The sequence below is a fragment of the Embiotoca jacksoni genome, unplaced genomic scaffold (assembly GCF_022577435.1).
Source record: "Embiotoca jacksoni isolate LCO1_2020_lvr unplaced genomic scaffold, fEmbJac1.0.p SCAF_7, whole genome shotgun sequence".
NCBI classification, from domain to species: Eukaryota; Metazoa; Chordata; class Actinopteri; family Embiotocidae; genus Embiotoca; species Embiotoca jacksoni.
The window spans coordinates 20,083,873-20,100,990 of NW_027185425.1; positions in this window are offsets into that span (position 1 = coordinate 20,083,873).

Sequence of the window (17,118 nt, forward strand, 5' to 3'; positions counted from 1 at the left end):
GCTCAATGACTCTGGCTTTTTCTGCGATTTACTGTCTTTCCAAAACTTGGATGAGGGGGTTTGTATCAGGTTAGCTCCATGAGTTTAATCATTTCCACCCTGGCGGTCCCTGTTGGACCGGGCAGTATCTGTTACAAAGCAACCTGCTGCCATTTTTAGAAGATCACTAAGTCTGGGACATAAGTAAAGAGGTCACCTAGGACTACTATGATTCAAATGGATGCAGCATTGTCGTGCTTCATAACTGTTGCATCAAATGTGATGTAATAGGACTTGAGAATTCCTACAACAAATACGATAACATCAGTGAACCAGTGTTACTGACTCCTCCTTACAAAGCTGTTATCTACACCCTAATTGTTCGTTCTAAATAGAAAGATGCAAAAGTGTCCATTTTTGCTGGTGTTTTTCATATCTCAATATGGCCTGCTGATGGAGAGATAAAGGGCCCTATTTTAGTCCGCCTCGGCGCAGCAGGTCTGTGTGTCTGGGATTTTGGATAGGTATGTTAATGTGCGCTCTTGCCCACTGAAGCCGTGAAAACAGCCCTGTGCTGGTTTTAGACCTGGTTTGAACAGGCGGAGGTGCAATTTTGAAAGGAAAATTACACCGCACTGGCACATCCTTAAAGACAAAACCACCTGTTGCACCATTCCGGCCATCTGACTCCAGCCGGGTTCACCTTCGTCTATGAAAATTGCAAATTAGTGCAAGCACGGAAAAGTTGTCCGACTCTTACTGACTGAAAATATTGATGTTGTTTTGGGTACAAATTTCTAAAACCTAGCTTTTGGTGGAGCCACAAGACAACTATGTTAGTTCCCATTTAGAGAAAAGAAATACAAGAGTAACCACAAGTATGAATGATAGCAATTATTACTTTCCACCTTCCTGCATAATTATTGTATTAGTGTAATGATTCCGTTCATTTAAAATGAGCTACTATTGTTCTACTAATGCACATATGTGACTGTTCTGTATCACTTTGAAAAAGGAGAACAAAAGGGAAAAATGTATAGTATGTTGGCACATTTTGCTTTGATTTGATGGAACATTGTCTTATTACTCAGTAGGGAGAGACTAGGATGTGTTTTAACTTTATTTCAGCAACTTTTAACAACAAACAGAAAAGAAAGACAAATGCTCTTTTCTACTGCTTTACTACTCGGCCAACTCACTCAGCTGTGCAGCTCCAGCACCAACACAAACACTTGGGTCCAGAAATGTACAGCACACCAGTTCAGTAGAAACACAAACATGACCCACCGCCAAAAAGAGGCCGCACTAATACAAATTAGAAATTAACCTGCAATCTAAACCAAATTGAACAAAACACAGACAACCACACCAAGTACCCATTAACCTCGCACATCACGAATAAACTGCTCAGTTGAAACTGATGAAACACAGATGAACAGAGCTCTACGTTCAGTAACTGGACCCAAGTTGCAACTGCTGCAACTTTCACAGACACCTTAATCTGAAAATGATTTAAATTGGTCGTCCCTCCCTTTCAGCTACGTAGCCAAGATGGCGACCGCTGAATGTGAAAAGCGTGATGAGACTTACAGCAGCCTATAAATTTTGGCAATATAAACATGAAACGTATCAGTTTACGTAGACAAAAATTAAGGCATAAAACAACCACAAAAATTCATACATATTTTTGGGGGTATTTGTTACTGTTGATAAAACATTCTGAAAAGGTTACAAACAATATGGTTTTGATGGCTTAATCTGATGAAAATCAACACCAGATGTGCATGTAAATAAAAATTAGATGGGCTTTATTTGCACTAAAATCTCAACGTGACTGTCATAACAACTGATCAGCTCACTGTGATTATATTCAAATCAAACATTTGATGGTTCTTGTAGGCAGATCTTTTTCTTTAAGAAATGAGACTGCTATCCAGATCCTGTCCTTTTTGTTTGCATATTACAAATGGTAAAATATTACTTCATGAATAAAGCATAAGCAGATAGATACGAAGCTAATCAGCGCCGCATTCAAATGAAGACAATGAAAACGAGAGACGTTATTAAAGAGTTTTCAGAAGACCTCAGCTAAGTGGTTCAGTATTTCCTTTTACTGACGTCTCTGCTTCACAGCCTTCAGTCACTTCAAGCAGGAGAAAGGAACCAAACGCACAACTCAGACACAAGGACTTTAAGGCAAACGAAAGAACTTGACTTACAAATAAGTAATGAGGCAAAACAAAGTCCAGGAAACAGGGAAAAGAACATAGTAGGAAAAGCAAAACCCAAAACACGAGAAACGGGATGAGCCCATAACACAAGGAGAATCAGTACCAGGTAGCTTTAACCTAGATGTGGTGATGACTTCGACTTGCTCACTTGATAATCCAGCAACTGGGAGAGACTGAAGGATGTACAGAGATACGACCCTGGTGATTGTATGGTAACAGCAGCTTTTTGGATTATTTTTATTTATTTATTTATTTAATTTTATTTTTTTTTGGGGGGGGGGGGGGGGGGGTTGGGTGCTAATTAAATCTGAAGAGAACATCCTGATTTGATTTGCCTTCTTAAAGTTTTTTCTTTCAGGCTCTGCTTCAGCTTTAACAGGGTCACAATGACACTGACACCAGTCACAGTTTGAGTTGCTTCATGTCTTCTTTTTTTATACCTTTGTGTTCAATGGCCATGACTGGATAGTGCCTGCTATTATTGCACATCACAACACAGTATTGTTTTAGTCAGCAGTTAAGCCAATACAGGGTATAGTAAACTGCATGTAACCATGGCAACAACAGTGAAGCGTCACTCGACATTACCACTCCCCTTATTGGTGAAACAAACCATTCGTTGAACTGACAATGAGAAACATTTGATCACTTTGAAAAGCAATCGTTAATCACGGAGACGGTCTGAGAGGGAGAGATTTAATTATCAATTTATTGTGGACTTGGTCTGTGACATGGAAATGGAAGGGAATTGGTAATATTCATTGTTACACCTGTATTTGACAAGTCATGAAGATGGCTACTTGACTGCATTCAGCCCCACTATGAAAACCTTACCTCTGATCGTCTTATTTTAGGACACTGCCACTTGTCCTTTTACCAGCAACATGATTTTGTTTGGGCATTGGTTTTTGTTATATCTTGTTGTAACTACGAGTTCACGAGTTCCATTTGAATGCAGCACTAGTCTGTGATCTCCTGCCTGTTTTGTCAGTGTGTTGCGTTTCCCTGTTGTGTCCTTGTCCTGTTTGTACCTGCTTGGTTTTGTGTCTCTGTTTGTTCTTTATTGTCTTCGTTATAAATTTTTCCAGCCCAGTCAGGCTCAGTTTGTTTTTGTTTCTGCTGCCGTGCGTTTGTGTCCTCTATTCCTCTGTCAACTCATAACATTATCTTTGGCTAGTTGCTTCTCCCTGTTTCAAGTGTTTTGTTTATAGAGAGCAGAGCTGACCCTCTCGGGACTATGGCTCATAAGCACAAACTGATATCAGACTGGTATCAATCTTCTCACCTTCTCAATCTTCTGAGCGAATGTTAATAGTTTGAGGCAACTTGAAACATTGTTCATAGTTCAAAACAATGCATCAAAACAGTTAAATGTTAAAATTATATTTTACAGAATTCTACACATTGTCGAAATGATTATTCATGAGGAAACAGGACATTTCATTAAATCTTACTTCATCCTCAATCGGAAATTTAATTGAAAACAAGGTTTCCTGCTCCTTGTCACAAAGACACATCTATAGTATAAAATAAAATGAAATTTATTTTAAATTTATGATGTCCAAATTACATCATTTGAACAGAAAAGATCATTCTCTCTGCAGGTTTTGGACACGTTGACCTTCACACCGATGGGGCTATCCACCCTGTTCTCAGATTTAAGCTTCACTTTGGGTAGGACTCACTGCTTTCCCCTGAGGCAAAACTTGTCCACATTGTTTAAAATGTTCTGCTCTTTCTTTGCCTTTATTTTCTCTGAAATTAAGCACATAATCTTTATTCGTCCGCCAGCAAGATAAGGGTTTTGCTGCCAGCTCTCAGGAGAAAACTTCCCTCCTGTGTTTTAATCTTGTTCTGCCTCAAGACAGGAAACAGTGTAAGCTCTTCTATCTTTTTTTAATTGCACTTCAAAGTATTATTTTACATGAGACCCATGTAGAAACTTCATATTTCACCCAAGTACAACAACAGACACTTTCTGCTGGTCTTTTGGGATCACTTTATCTTGAGGTGGCTGTGGCTCACATGGTGGAGTGGGTTAGCCACTAATCAGAAGGTTGGTGGTTGAATCCCCGGCTCCTCCTCCTCCTGTCCACATGCCTAAGTATCCTTTGGGAAGACACTGAACCCCAAGTTGCCGCCGATGGTGTACCATCAGTGTGTGAATGTACTCCTGATGGCAGGCACTTTGCATGGCAGCTCAGTCTCATTAGTGTGTGAATGGGTGAATGTAAAAGCACTTTGAGACAGTAAAGGTGATGAAGTGCGATGCAAGTACAGACCTTTTATCTTCACGTAGACCTTAACTTGGACTTTGAAAGCTTTGCCAGAAAGTAAAAAAATAAATGCAATAAATGACAGGATAAGAAAAAGAAATCAAGGGTGGCTTTTGATGGCTCATACACACTTCCCAAATAATAGTGTTGTTTCCTCCTTTAAATGACCTGACCGTCCATTCAAACATCGACAAGAAACCGCACTTCACAGAATAAAATATGTGAACTATTTTTGGTCTTTTCACCGTGCCTTATGATAACAGATGCCTGTTTGTTCATTACAAGAAAGTCAAAATTTATATATATGTCTAGTTTGTGACAGAAATGTAAACCGACACTGAATGCTCAAATCTGCTTTAATCTGTCTGCCAAGCTGTCAAGTCGATCTCAATCAAACTGACTGACGTCTGTGCTGCTGCAAAGTTAGAAGGACAGCACTCAGTTCTTTCTCATCACTTATTTACACATTGATGTCAATGAATACGCAGCGCTACTGTTGCCATTCCCCTGGGTAAACATGATTTTGATGCAGTCAATTTGCGGTATCATTCTTCAAGTGATAGCGACATCTAATGGCTGCAGAAATTGCAGCGGGAGCAAAGAAGGACATCAGCTGTTACGTTCCCCGATGTTGGCAGAGGGAGGAGGTCAGGGTGGGTGGATGGACTGACTAAACATTAGACTCTAACATAAGAGACAGTTGTTTGTTTTCTGTTTCTAGCCAATCCTCACTGTTTTTTTTTAACCACAAGTGCTCCATTACCTTGCCTGTTTATTAATGTAACCCTGATGACAGAGTAGCATAATTATTTTAACCCAACCTCATGCAAAACCAAATCTTTTAACCAAGAATTGTCACGTTATAAAAGGGTAAGTTATTCTCTTTTTAACAGTGATTGTTAGCAGTTAATGATAAGATGGGTCGTATCATATGATGAGATGGGTCGTGTGTGTTATGCTTCATTGTGGGCAGAGCTCTAACAAATCAGTGTTGCGTGAGGAAGTCCTTTTAAAATGTAGACGGTTTTACAAAGTATCCACACCCAGGGGCGTGCATATGTTACATTACTTCATCACTGCTAGTGTTACACATTTTTATTCATAGTTCTAAAGTTTGGAACAGCAGCAGTGACAGTAAGAGTAAAGCAAGCAGGAATGGCTGAAGAGGTAGTATTAGCATGAATAATAGTCTCTAAAGTTGGAGTCATAGCAGAATTTTGTAATTGAGGTAGCTGCACTAACATCCATCCATTATCTATACCTGTATTTGAACAGGGTCACTGAAGGGCTGGAGCCTGTCCCAGCTAACCTTACATGTTTTGATGGTGGGAAGAACACGCAAACTCCACAGAGAAAGGCCGCCACCCCAGCTAAGGTTGGAACCAGGCCCTAGGAGAGGTTTGAGGTTGTGAGACGGCAGTGGTAACCACTGCACCACCATTCAGCCTTGCACTAACATTTGTAGCAGTAATAGAAGAAAGCTTGATTGAATTTGAGTTTTGCTTTTGGGCTTTCCACCCATGGTTAAAAAAAAAGAATAGTGAAGTAAATTAAGTTTTTGAGAATGGAAATTCTTGAATGGAATAAAATGTCAGCTGTCATCAAAATAATGGAAAAGCCGATAGTAATATTATCTTTTAGAAACATTTGTCGAGTCACCATTACCATTATCCCATTAGACTCATATTTCAAACTATGAGATCATTAAATATATATTATAGAAGTAAGTGTGTATCCTATATTACTGTGTTGCTGAGAAGCCCGACATGCACATTAAGTCACAGTAATTCCCTGACTGTGCAGTGATGTGACACTGAGGTCTGTCTCAGTCAGGTGGTGATAAAACAGTGTCAGGTCCTGTCAGCATGTCACCCCAACAATTCACAGGGCCACCATTCAACAGAATAGTGAGTGACACCAGCTGGCCTGCAGTGATTTCACAGAGGGAGCAGCAGTCCACTGACAAAATGAGACTGATTCTGAACACACATTACATTACATTCAGTATCACTGTGTTTCAGGCTCCCCAGTTTCACAACAGGGGAGATATCGCAGAACACAAGCTCAGTAGGAAAACACTCTGCTGCTGATTCCTTCTTGATTTAATGGAAATTAAAATTATACATAATGAGTATTATTGTGTTTGCCAACTGTGGTGAGCAACAGCGAAATTACAAAGAGAAGAATTGAGATGAAAACATAACGAAAATATACACAGTATGCCGAACAAGCTGCAATATAAAATCTAACAACAGAGGCATTTTTTATGTGCATGAAGCATTACTGAAAAACCATAAATAATCAGAGCACTAAACTCTGAAGTATCTTTATAGTGGACCAGAGAATAAGTGTCATTTAGCATGCAGTTTCGATGATGAAGACGCACTGGGGAAGCGGGTACTTCTGCAAGGGCTTGGTTAGTACTTAATGACACAATTTCGCCAGCTTAATGACAGTGAGGTGAAAGCAGTGAGGGCAGTCTGGAGGCTGCTTCATAACGCAGTGAAACCCGCTCTGCGCCTTGAAGCTGGATTTCCTCTAGACTCTCGAGGTCAGTGTCAACCACTTTCCTCCTGTGGGAGACAACTCTTTGAAGTGATCTCGGTCACTGTATGCTACATTCACTCTACTTTCTAAATGCCAACTATCTCACCCTTTACAAAAGTTATGTACTGTGTGTTCTCTTACCCTGGATTAATGACATTTTCATGGAACAAGTTAGAAGCCTTAATAGTGTTGCTTGTCTTGGTGTGTTGAAACATTCCAGACATGCTGAGTTTTTCACCTGCATGCACAGATTTTCCAGTTTCACAAATTGTCTCTGCAAGAGAATGGACCAAAAAATTATTAGATGAGCAACAACTTTCCCCAGCTGAATGAAGACAAAACTGAGATAATTATCTTTACCACAAAAAAAGGAAGTTCAGAAACTCATTTCAACTGATCAGAAATCTTGCTGTTTTGTCAGAGTTAAACTTTTAACAGCCACTTCAAGTTAACCACAAAGTCTGCCTTCTGTCATCTTAAAAACACATTGAGTTTCAGAGGATTCATATCCACGCAGGATTTAGAGAAACTAATCCAAGCATTCATTTCCAGAAGGTTAGATCACTGTAATAGTCTTTTCTCAGGCCTTACCTTAAAAAACTTGGTTCAACCGGCACCAAATGCAATGCAAGTGTCTATGCTATTTTCAGATTGATATTGTCCGACACATTTTCCCTTCCAGTACCCATGTTGTTGCAACAGCAAAGATACTTGCATCTATTTGTGCTTCCAGGGGAGTTGGTCTTTAAATGAGGGGTGGTCAGGTTTATTGGTCTCTTCAGACAGCAGAACACAACTGCACAATTGTCCAACAAAAACCTGCTCATAAGTCAATGGCTATTATTTTTCTGTTATTTATAGGCACATTATGAAGATGGTAATATGCACCGACATGCGAGGGTGCACAATGCGTTTTAAATCTGCTTGCTGCAAACTAGCCCGCATCCAATAAAGCTGTTTTGCCATAACCACTGGTATCAGAGATATCAGCACAAGATGCCCTTTGGTATCTAAGAAATACACACAAGATACCTTATGTCCTGTTGACGGGGCCGTTTAAGTACATAGAGGGGTACAGTCCACGTTGGGAGGAGGTCAGGGATCTTTGGATGGAACAAATCTAGGACCTTCACCTGAGAGACTAGTATGAGTCCATGAAAAAGTAAACATCAACATGTATTTCTTTGAAGTAAACCAGACCATCATCTTTTCCAAACACTTACCAAGTAGTTTTTCTGCTAAATCCTGACCAAGTAGTTTTGTTGTCCAAACCTATAACCAAACAATGACCATGTCACATTTAACCCCAACCCTGACTTGTTATTTACTGTAACTGTTCTTTGGTGCCTTAACATAAGGCACCTTGTGCGTCTATATAAGACATAAAGGGGATTCACAAGGCGCCATCCCATATGAATGCCATGCTGCCAAATGAGTGTTTGACCGAGCACAATAACAGGCGATAGTGAGTATACTGATATATTTACAGAATTTTAATTAGTATTACTGAGCCACATTTTTGTTTATATGCTATTTTATACATATAATGTATGCGTTGAATTGTATGCATTGGGTTTATGCATCAAATCATGCAGAGGTTATGTAGTCATTTGTGGATTAGTTGCACAGCACCAGGAGTGGTGTTCTAATATTTGAAATTTTCTGATAATTTGGGTCGATTAGATTACATTACATTACATTACATTACATTAGAGTGAATTTGTGAAAACAACTGTGGTGGTAACACGCAGCCTCAGTGCTGACAGGTGTCTGAGATGGGGAGGCCTGGCAAGATTTGCTGCAGTGACTCAGTGACCAGGCTGCTGAGATCCAGACCCTGGAGGGAGGGGGTTGCCCCTAAGAGAAAGATGCAGCCATCATCTCTTCCCAGGCCTGCAGGCTGTCCATTGACTGCAGTTGAGCTAAATCCTCAGATAAATATAGCAATGTCAGGGAGAGACAGTGACAATGAAAAGGACTCAGATGAAGAGCCTAATGTTATTGGATAATTGCAGGAAAAGTGTTCTGAATTAAGTGAAAAACACAATATAGCCATTCAAATAATTTCCACTTTAACTATTGGGTCAAATAAATTGTATGTCAATGTCTCTACAGAGAGCCCCGGATGCAGCCAAAGATGGTCGATGAGTTTAATGAGGAGGTAGATTGTGTAATTAGGGCCAGATGAGAAGGAGAATTCATAAGGACTTACACAAAGACAACCACGGTGTTAAGAGTATCCGATTAATTTACATTAGGCTACATATGTGACAGCAAATGTTACGGACATGAAACCGCCTGTAGAAACAAAAATTTTAAGAACATGCACCACAAAAAGTGTATCTTAGAACATTGTCCCATTTGTTCTTAATGTGTTGTCTCATGCAGACTGGACAACCGCAACCATAAAGTCCTAAAACACAATAATATGCTCCAAATAAATACATTATATTAATCAGATCAAATCTGCTGTGTGTGTGTGTCTTTTTTTATGATTTCACATACAATGACAATTCTCTCCATCCAGTGTTTTGGTAATTCATACAGCAACTTAAAATACAATGTGTTTGTATTGTTATTCAGCTACCTATTTCAATATTTTGGTACTGAGGCTATTGACATTGAAGATGGGTCACATCTATATGCACAATAATATAGTGCAAACATCCTGCTGTGAGACAGTGAAAAAGAAATCTCTCCATAATAATAACTTAACATGACAGGAAAACATGGGTGATTTTAGGAAACAGATCAGACTTTTACGAAGAATGAAATAAAAATATCCCGACAGCTGTGATGGAGCTCAATACTCAGCCTTAACCTGAGGACGGACGCTGTGGAACAATAACTTAACTGTGACGCTGTGACAGTGGACCTGTCTGAAGGGCAGGGAAGTAAAGGATGGTCCAGTGTGTTCTATGCTGACGGAGATACAAAAGGAACCGTTGTAGCTCCTTTCCTAAGCATTTGAGAATATGAACAGCTCTGACTATGGCTGCCACATACTTTGGGGTCATTTCATCCTTTCAGTAAAATTCCCAAGCAAAATTGACTGTTTTAAGGCCTGGAACACTGCTGCGTGATGTCATTTTATTTAGGCGTCCATATTAACAGATTATAGCAGTCACACTGTGTCTCTTGCGTCTCACGCCTCAAAGCTGCGGTGCGTCATCTTTAAAAATACAAGGTGGAACGCCTATTTTTCCCGCACAGATCCCACCTGAAATATACAGGGAAAGGTTCTGTGATTACATTTGTACTGCATAATCATTGCACAAATCTAGTGTCGGCTTAAATTTTATCATGATGACACTTGACAGGTGAAGGGCGGGTTTTCTTCACTGTTCTCTCGCCCTCCCTCTGTGCATCGCTCCTCTGTCTAGGTGTGAGTGCCTGTGTGGGAATCATCACTTGTCTGACCTCAAAAATACCATACTGATGGTGTTTATCAAGGAGAACTCACAGCTTTCTTTAGGAAGCACCGACTGGGGAAAGTGGAGGATTTATCTCCCACAGCAAAATGGCTCAAGTCAACTGCTGCTCTTTGCTAATTACTCACATTGGCTATTGGGTTCAACATGTGGCTTCTTAGTGGGCAAGGATCCATCAATGACTACCATGTTTGTTCAGAGGGACTGGTACATTTACACCAAAATATTGTTATATTACATAAATAAAACTTAGGGTGCTGGAGTTCAGAAACCAGAATGGAACACTTCATTGTTTTTGTGTAGCAGCCTTTATTCAGTGGACACAGTCAAAGTCTTACAGCTTTTAATACTTTCATGGTCACACTGAAAAAAGGGCTCTAAGATTCAGCGAGTGGCTTCAGATTTAGCTTGCCTCCTTCCATCTGACTGCATTTTGAGAGAGAGTATTGTGTTTTGACATGTCAATTATGAAGTCATTGTCTCCGAAGCAGTCTGTCTACAATAATAAATGAAGCAGAGTTCAGAGTCAGAGTGCCCAGTCTACCATACAAAAGGACAAAATGGACCATCTGGAAATGTGTTGATGATGTAATGAAGCGAACAATTTCTCCTCTCATAAATCATTACCTCCTGGTTAGATTACTTTCAGTATGATTCCTTCATAAAACAAATGTTGAGTTTAGGAATGACTTTAAAAACAATGAGAAGACTCAAGTCCTCTGCTCATTTGTAGAATTATCATAATGCATAAGTAAACAGAGATTATAATTTGCTGCTGCTTATTGAGATAGCAACTCATTCTTCTAATGTTGTGCATCTTGGTAAACTGCGGGTGTTCCTATTACTGCTCTAATCTCTATTGTCACGCATAAAATCCTACTGCCTTTTTTAAATGGGAATTTTATCATTTTTACATAAAACTGTTTTTTGCAGCTAATGATGCTAAATTGTCTTAAGTGCATTTAGACTGAAATAACATTGTCTTGTTAGAGCATTACCTTGTCGCTGCAGTAAACCGTTTATGAACCACTGACTTGCACTTTATGAGAAAAAATGTTTTACCTGCCTATTTATGCAATAATCCAATCAGCCAATGATGTGGAAACAGTGCAATCCATAAAATCCTCTAGATTCAGGAGTCAGGAGTTTAAGATTGTGTTCACATCAAACATCAGAATGGAGATACAGTAAAATGGGACCTCAGTGACTTTGATAGTTATATGATTGTTACTAACAGACGGGATGGTTCGAATGTTCCCGAACCTGCAGCTCTCCTGTCTTTTCAACACAACAGTCTCTGATGTTTGACAAATGAACGAATGGTGTGACAAACAAAAATGCATACAGTTCCCATCCAGCTCACAGGAGTAATGTGGGACCCAAACGCACAACATGAGGCAGGGAAAGACAAGCGTTACGAGATAGAGGCAACTGAGCATACATACGGAGAAAGGCAGAGTAAAAAATAAATAAAAATAAAATAAAGACTTCACTGAGTTCTGACTTTACAATCCAGCAAGTGAGGGTGACTGGATCAGAGGAGGTGAGAGGAGGTGAGGTGGGCGTGGCAGGCAGGAGGTCAGGCATAAACAGATGCTGTTTTTAATTGGAACTTGTGAGCTTTTGGTTACAACATGGGAAGTCTGTGAACTGTATGCTATGATATGCATTCAAGTGGTTAAGCCGTCAAAACACTGTTGCTAAGCAACGGCAATATGGATGGCGTCTAGAAGCCACAGAGGCTAAAAATGTAGCAAGGTAACAGGGCTAAAGTAATGATGGAAATGCAAAGGCATAGAGGGAAAAGATGAAGCTGTTGGGAAGATCAACATTTTCCTCAGATGTAGACTAATATCTAAGATATGAAGACAAACTCTACATGATTAAAATCACAATATATTAGTTTTAACATTCAATGAAAGATGAACTTCCATGGTGTCTGCCATCTCATTTACACCTTGTAAATGAGAGAGGTCAGGAGACCGTGCTGAGCAGAAAAGCAGCTCAAATGTACAACACGTCCATCATTGAGGCAGATGGTTTCAACAGCAGAGAACCATGTCAGGTTCCACTCCTGTCAGCTAAGAACAAAGGTCTGAGACTGTAGTGGGCCCAGGCTCATCAAATTGGACTGTTAAAGACTAGAAAACCTCTGGTCTGATGAATTTCCATTTCTGCTGAGGCTGCAGATGTAGTTTGACAATTTGGTGTCAACATCATGAATCCATGGAGACCACCCACGTGTGTCTGCAGTCCAGGGTGCTGCTGGTAGGCTAATCGTGAGGGAATTGTTTTGTTGCCACACATTTTACCTCAATTCATATCAATCATGGTTTCTGCCTTTCAGAGTATTGTTGCACACCATGTGTTTCCCCTTAAAGCTTCAGGTTACCATCTTCCAATGGCTGCTTCCAAGCAAGATGATGAACCAGCTTACAAAGCAAAACCCGTGTGAAACTGGTTTCATGAATAATATTAAGTTCAGTGACCTCCCCAGTCACCAGATCTGAACTCAGACGAGTCCCTGTCAGATGTGGTAGAAGAGGAGATTGACAGCATGAATGTGCAGCCATTCGTCACTGGTAAAATGTTCTCCTCTGGATAAAAAACTGTAAGTTCTTGTTGTATGCTATTGCCACTGAATTTGGCCGTCGCCATCTTGCTTTTTCGGAGCCAGAAGTGGCCATATTCAGATGAGCTGGGGAGGAGTGAGTGGTGGATGTAACTCGATCTGATTGGGACCTTGAGGACACTATTTTTCATAACAGGACAATGACAAAGTGGATCTCAACATCCACTGTGAACTTCGTGATCCAACACATATTGTTTATTCTTTCCCCTCCTTCTGAAAATAAATTGATGCATGCATGGCTCTTGCATGATGATGAAGTGTTTTTGTTCACATCCGTCATGGACTTTTGCATCTTCCTTCCACACAGTAAGACATTTTCTGCCTTATGTAAAGCTGAGGTGAGGTTGCCCCGTGGAAACATCTGTGTCAGGTCTGAGAAGCTGTGGCCACAATAACTCCCACAATGCTTCTGTTTTTACCTCTGCTGCTACAGTAGTTGTTTGTAATGTTACAAACATGCTTTCTCCTGCATAAGGTCACAGCTCTTGTTCTTGAATGCTGTAAAGTACGTAGGCTGATCTGGAGGAGCCTGTGCATGGCACGCCTGTGAAGACAATCTGTTTTTAGTCACTTTCACACCTGATGACTGTCGACGCTCACTTGTTTCTCTCACTCCTTTAACATTCATTTCCTCAACTCCCTTGAGGCTCCAGATAAACTCTGAGGTGCGAAACCTCATTAAGTGAAAAAAAAGAGAAAAACCAGAGAAACACTAGCCTGCTGTTGTATTAACCCGTCACACTTAGAAAAGGAAAACATTACATTTTATGTAAATGCACAATGCATGTGGCAATAAGACACCGTATGAATGAGGGCACTTTCAGAGAATGTGCAGCCAGAAATGTGATGAATCACCTCCTGACCCTTGAGGGATCAAACTGTGAGTGTCTGTGCAGTCTGCAGATGAGTCAGAGGAAGAAACGTGCACTTGCTCCTTTTATGGTTTCACAGTAATCAAAGTAATCTCATTCCACACAAACAGTACAGCAATGAAATCTGATCAAACACGTCTGATTTACATTTCTGAAAAACCCCAGCTAGTCAAGGCCTATGAATGAAGAAAAAAAAACATTGGAACTGTGCAAAAAAGTTTTTAAGAATTTGAATCTTTGACAGCTCTCTAAGGAGTGTTTCCCAATTGGTAAGTCTCCAGCTGATTTATGGACAGAGTAATCAAAGCAGACTTCCACTGAAAGCATCTTTGTTTTACTTGTGCTTTGTGAAAAGTGGATGCCTCATGCTGCTGTGGTGAAAGTTTATTTATTTGCTACTATCTTGAAGAATCTCTGACTTGCAGCCTCTTCTTGTGTAGGACCGTGTAGGTGGTTTCAAAGAAATCCCACTTCATCTGCAGAACTCACTGAGCATACAATGTTTTTTTATGTAGTTTTGACAGTGGAGGAGAGTCATGGGAAAAGTTCCAGGCTCTCTCAAACTTAATAAGATTTATAAAAAAAACAAGCTTTGAAAAAGAGGCTTTGTGAGAGGACCAGGTTTTGACAGTTGCTCTTCCAGTTACCACAACACTCCTGTTTCCATCCCTAACTTAGATGTTTAACTGTGTTAGTCATCAGCTACACTTCAGACCAGCAGTCTCCAGCCTTCCTCTGAGAGCTACTTTAATCAGTGTCTGAGGGCTACTCCTGTTTAGTAACATTTATTCACGTAGCCGAGCTCCACCCAAACCAGCTGAAGAAGCTGCTTTTATGTGAACAATAACAAATTATACAACAAGCAGTTCCGACCCAGCGATCTGATTGGTCCATTGTACATTTGGAGCGTGCTCAAATCAGCATAACAGCACACCCTGCTCATCACCAGAAATATTACTCCGCCTCCTCAATGGAAAAATATAACTGGAATTGAATTTCATATAATATGCAATATAATGTTGTTTTTACTTGTTAAAGGCTGTTAAATCTGACGCATTTGGCAAAATTGTGTCTTTTGGTCCATTTTTGCCGTTCCCAGCACCCGTACTGTAACACCACAGATAGTCGCGCACTCAAAAGCCTCGCTGCGGCTTTTTATTTAACATACAACACGGTGCTAAAATCTGAAAAATACATGACTCCATCGATATCTTTTTACAGCGGATATCTTACTTATAACAAGACGGAGCGAGCTAAGCAGTTTAGTGGTTCTATGTTCTGTATTTATTCAGTTTGAGAAACCATCTCTAGAAAGCAATAAAACGGACTAGATCTCATCTTTGTTGCTAGGTCGTTACTAAGGGTCGAAATCTAGAGTTTTCCCGTCGATTTAGAAACTCCTGCTCCTCCTGAAAGAAACACGTCTAAGTCAAAACCCGGTATAGTATACCTAGTATATGGCTGAAAACTAGAGGTCTTTTACTTTTAGTTTAATTTAATCGAGCAGTCATCTAAACACTTTATAGCTCTAGCCCTGCTGTAGCCAAAAATATTGTACTTATGTTATTTACCTCATTTATGAACACCTGTTTCTTTCCAGCTCAGTGTGAGAGTCTCTGCTGTGTTTCTGTCCTCTGATCTCTGTGTGTCTCATTCAGGGAGGAGCTCCACCTCAACTGCACTGACAGGGTGCAGAGCAGACACAGGTGAAGGGAGTGAGGGGAGACTGTCCACTCGTTAATCGATCGTGTTGATTGAAAGGTTAAAAAATAAATACATTTAAAAAAGCTCAAATGAATTGTCAAATATACATTCATTAATATACCTGAATGGCCTGCTCAATACATAGACCAATAAGTCCATGTTTGAGAAACACTGCATATTGCCGCTGCTTTCAACATTACAAACAGAAGAACTGAGAGAATTACTTGTGCTTGCTTTTATGTGTAACTTGGGCACATTGTTAGCTAATAGCTTGCACAATTAACCTGGAAATCAGTTTGTCTATAAGTTTCGAAGTTGTTTGCATGCTTGCTTACTAATTCAAGGGTTTTCTGTATTTTACTATACTCTATATTCCAACATACTTCAAGAAGACACTTTTTTCTTTGATAGCAGATTTGTACACTCTTCATTCTCTCAACCAGCTTCACGAGGTCGTCACATGGAGCTTTTCCAACAGTCTTGAAGGAGTTCACACAAATGGTGAGCTCCTGTTGGCTGCTTTTCCTTCACTCTGTGGTCCAACTCATCCTGAACCATCTCATTTGTACAAATTGTACATGTCTCCACAAAAGGGTTTAATTTTCACCAAGTACCACCACACTGCTGTTGGAAAGAGGCCATCACCATGTTCACTGTGTGCATGAAACAGAGGGCACAGAAATAGGTTGTTCATTCATATTTAGGTAAAATAACGAAACAAAGGCTTATATGTCTGTGAGAATACATTAAAAAGTAAGTGTACTAACATAGATAGATAGATAGATAGATAGATAGATAGATAGATAGATAGATAGATAGATAGATAGATAGATAGATAGATAGATAGATAGATAGATAGATAGATAGATAGATAGATAGATAGATAGATAGATAGATAGATAGATAGATAGATGAAGATTATGTGTACTACAGTATGTACTCTGTGTGAGACATTCCTCTTCTAGCTGTCTGTGTGTCTAGCTGCATGCGCACATGAGGTTAACATATTCTTTCACTCTACCTGCATGAAGACTCCTTTACTAATCCAGAAAATTAACCATTCCTTCCATTATCTATACACTCTTTATCCTGAACTGCGTCACGTGGGCTGGAGTATATCCCAGCTCACTTTGGGAGAAGGCGGGGTTACACCCTGGACAGGTCACCAGTCCATCACAGGGCCAACAGACAGACAGACGGAAACAAAGACCATTCACACTGTCATTCACACCTAAAGGCAATTTGTAGAACCACCAATTAACCTGAGGTGGATGTTTTTGGATGGTGGGAGGAAGCCAGAGAGAGACAGCCCACGCAGGCACATGGAGAACATGTAAACTCCACACAGAAAGGCCCAGGCCGGGACTCGAACTAGGAACCTTTTCACTGTGAGACGACAACGCTAACCATCTGGACCAGTGTCACCACCCCAGAAAATCATTATGG